Here is a 3,827-nt window from a genome sequence, read left to right as displayed (position 1 = left end):
TGAATCATACCTCTTCAGAAAAATGCTTGTTCAAATACTAATGTGATGCTTATTTCTGTGGCATAGACTCAGATGACATCTGAATATTTTAAATTGTTAGCATTCTTTTTAAGTTGGAGAAAGTTTTCTGCTCTCCCAAAGGTCTATATTCTAGTAAAGAAAATGACTATGATCAAGTTTCAGTACACAGTGGAAGTCTTTAGTCAATTTGTGAGGATACTCTATGTTTTTTGACTTACTCATTTATGATACTGAAGTGCTATATTTTAAAATTCCTACGTTGTGCCCATGTGTTTTGATATATGCATATATTGTCTTATTTGACCTATGCGTGCACACACACACACACACACACACACACACACACACACACACAGTGACACACAGAGGGTTAAGTATTGCACTCATTTCCATAGGAGAGTAGAGGCTTCAAATGTTGTCCATTAAAAAGTTCAGCATGTTCAACATATCTGCCTATCTAAAATACAGGAGTTGGACTCAGACACACTGTCTGAATTGGAAGTCTTCAGAGAACAATTAGCAAAGTTATCCTTAATTTTCTCTGTGGATGTGTATATGTTGTGTTAGATGGGGCAAGGGGAATGAAATTCCAAATTAGACTCTCCACTGAATGATGAAGTTGGGAGCTAAAGAGCCATCCACCACCTGTGGGGCACTAATTCAGATTTATTCATTCACACTGTGTCCTATTTTTCACCCTCCCTAGGAGTTCCTTCAGCAGGTGGCAAAAGAAAGAAAATATACCACTGAAATAGGTCTTTAAAGCATCCATTTTAACAGTATATTCTAGATTAGCTGATTGTGTTGAAAAAATTAACTCCTCTTCCTTATTAAAATTCACCCTCTTCCCATTAAAGACTCACCTCACTCATACATGCTCTTCTCCTGACACTACTGGATAGTCTTATGTACTGGCTTTGTTATTCAATCAAGAGAAAAAATTCTTGGATAAGGCTGGAGATGGCTCAGCAGGCCAAGTACTTGACCTGCAAGCCTGGTGCCCTGTGTTGGCTTCCTAGGACCCATGTAAAGGGGAAAGGAAAGAACTAACTCTATGAAGTTTTCCTCTACCTTAACACATGTACCATAGAATGCTTGCTCAAGCACACACCACAGACACACAGACACACACACACACACACACACACACACACACACACACACACACTATTACTTAGAAAAGAAAAGTTCATGAAATTAGAATATAATTAACTATGTTAAATATTCTGGACACAGACAGGTAATATCAGATTTGACTGGCACAAGCAGGCACACCAGAATAATGTATTTGGCTATTGAATCTTCTGGAGATAATCATTCAATGAGCATGTAATAGCATCATGATTTTGGTTCAAGTCTTTAGTTTTATGGCCCAGTGATGCTGAAAGTTAAAATCCTTGGATACTGGCTGCAATAGCAATAATAATTCATATTGTACTTTTTGTTCCTTCTTGCTTCTATCTAGTCTAGTTTTCAGGACGAGACTGTGGTTTCTTTCCTGACAGTGCCACTCTGAGCAAGTTTGACAGTCACCCATTCTTCAGAACTTAGAACAACAGGCTCTGCTTTTCTGAAATCACTCAATCTTTATACTATTTCATCAGCATTTGGGTCCCTGGTAAATATATTCTGACATTTGCTAAAATAGAAGAGATAGGATTTAGAATTAATATGTAAGTATCAAAATATCAAGATAAGAGAGACTGTGGTCAAGTCCTCCAAATACAGAAAGGCAACTGGGAACATGAGGTTAAATAACAGTGATGGTATTGGTGAATAGGATATTACTAAGGGGAAATACTAAAGGTATAACATTTTTTTCTAAAGCAACTGGCTAAAATTCTTGCTAAAATTGACTGACATAGGCTTACTATCTTAGTTGCTTTTCTCTTGTGACTACTAAACACTATGGCCATGGGAATTTATAAAAGAAAGCATATGATTTTGGATTTATGTTCCAGAAGTTAGAGACCAAAGCCATCATGGTAGGGAACATGGCAGTAGGCAAGCATGCATGGCTCAGGAGTAGTAGTTGAGAGCTTACATCTGATTCACAAATCCATGGTTTTGCAACCCCTTTGGGGGTCGAGTGACCCTTTCACAGGGGTTGCCTGAGGCCATCAGAAAACATATTTACATTATGATTCATCACAGTAATAAAATTACAGTTATGAAGTAGCAATGAAAATAATTTTATTTTGGGGGCTCACATCAACATGTTGGGGATCATATCAATAATACTAAAGGGTTGCAGCAGTAGGGGTTTGAGAATCACTGTGCTATATGATGTTGGGCAATATGATAGATTTTCCTAAAGACCTTTTCCAGTATATTTTAATTTTTTGACGTAAATTATAAATTTTGAAGGGTTATTCTAACATTGATATTGTATATTTTCGTCTCTTATTCAAAACTGAGCAAAGATCTAGAGCTGAATTTAAAGGCAAAACATTAAGTTTTCACTGGCCTATATTAGGATTTCCAAAGGTTTAAAGCTAACACAGCCTTTTATAGAACTACAGCAAGATGACATTTCTAAGAGCAAAACAAAAGAACTTCCTTTCCGTAAAAGTTTCCAAATAAAACCCACAAGGTCAAACAATAGAAAAGCGATGGGAACACATACTAATGCACCATTTATATGTGGTAGATTGAAATGTTTAATTGAGTCTATTGGCTTGAAGAGGATACAAGTAAAGAGGAACACTATTAAAATTCATGCTGTAGAAAAATTGTAAATGCATTGAGCAAAACATTCTTGTTAGAGTTAGCTTTAAAAATAGATTATAAAATAGCATATATTACATAGCTATAATTTTATTTAAAATATTTTATGTGTATACATTTTGAACAGAAGTCTAAGTAAAATAATATTAAATATTAAAGATGATTAGCATGGGTTTTAATTTCCTCCTTTTTTCATTTTCACAATTTTCTATAGTGAACCTGATTTTTATTCACATAAAGCCACTGTGTGTCAATCTAACAGCAGGTAATGGAAAGGAAAAGCAGGAATATAATGAACTTTTTTAAGTACTTTAATTTGGTTACTCATTTTAAGACAGTCCCCTCTCTGTGGTTTGGTATCTAAAATGAATAAAAATAATTCCTTAAAAAAAGAAAAATCTGGGAAATGTCCTATTCTAAATAAAGTAGCAAATTGTGGAAAAAATAAAACACCAAATCTGCATGAGCCACAAAAAAACCCACTTTAATTTGGTATGATGGAATTTTGCTAATTTTTAAGTAGGCATGTAAGTCCCTATTAAGTTCTATCGAGGTGAGATAAGACCCCATTTTTAGGAAGCCATTCCTTAAAGGCAAGTAATTTATTTGGCATAGAATAGCTCATGTATCCTAGGACATCCATTTACTTTCCTGATAGTCCTAAACACTCCATTGTGGTTTTTTTTGGTATATGTTCCCCCCAATAGTTTCATTTACTCATGATGCTCTACCAGTCCCATGTATCATGAAGGGGCCATATCATTTTAATCAGACTGATTGTCTTAAAATAAAAAGCACTCATTTTCATAGAATCTTAAATTTTATTCAATAATGACTTCAAAATAGAAGAGTGATGATACTTGTATTTGAGGCAGTCTATAGTGAATCTATGGTGCATCATTTGAGAAAAAAGTGAAAATTCAATGTGATGTTTTGAAAAATCACATTCACAAAATTCTGTGATATGCATTCATGCAATGGTTTGTTTCATTTTATACTTCATCATTGTTACCATTTTTTACAGTGCCCAATTTATAAATTAAGCTTTACCCTGGGTGTGTGTGTGTATAGATAAAATC

Source organism: Onychomys torridus, chromosome X (genome assembly GCF_903995425.1).
Source record: "Onychomys torridus chromosome X, mOncTor1.1, whole genome shotgun sequence".
NCBI lineage: Eukaryota > Metazoa > Chordata > Mammalia > Rodentia > Cricetidae > Onychomys > Onychomys torridus.
The sequence above is the reverse complement of the archived record's forward strand: the minus strand, read 5'-3'. Positions refer to the sequence as shown.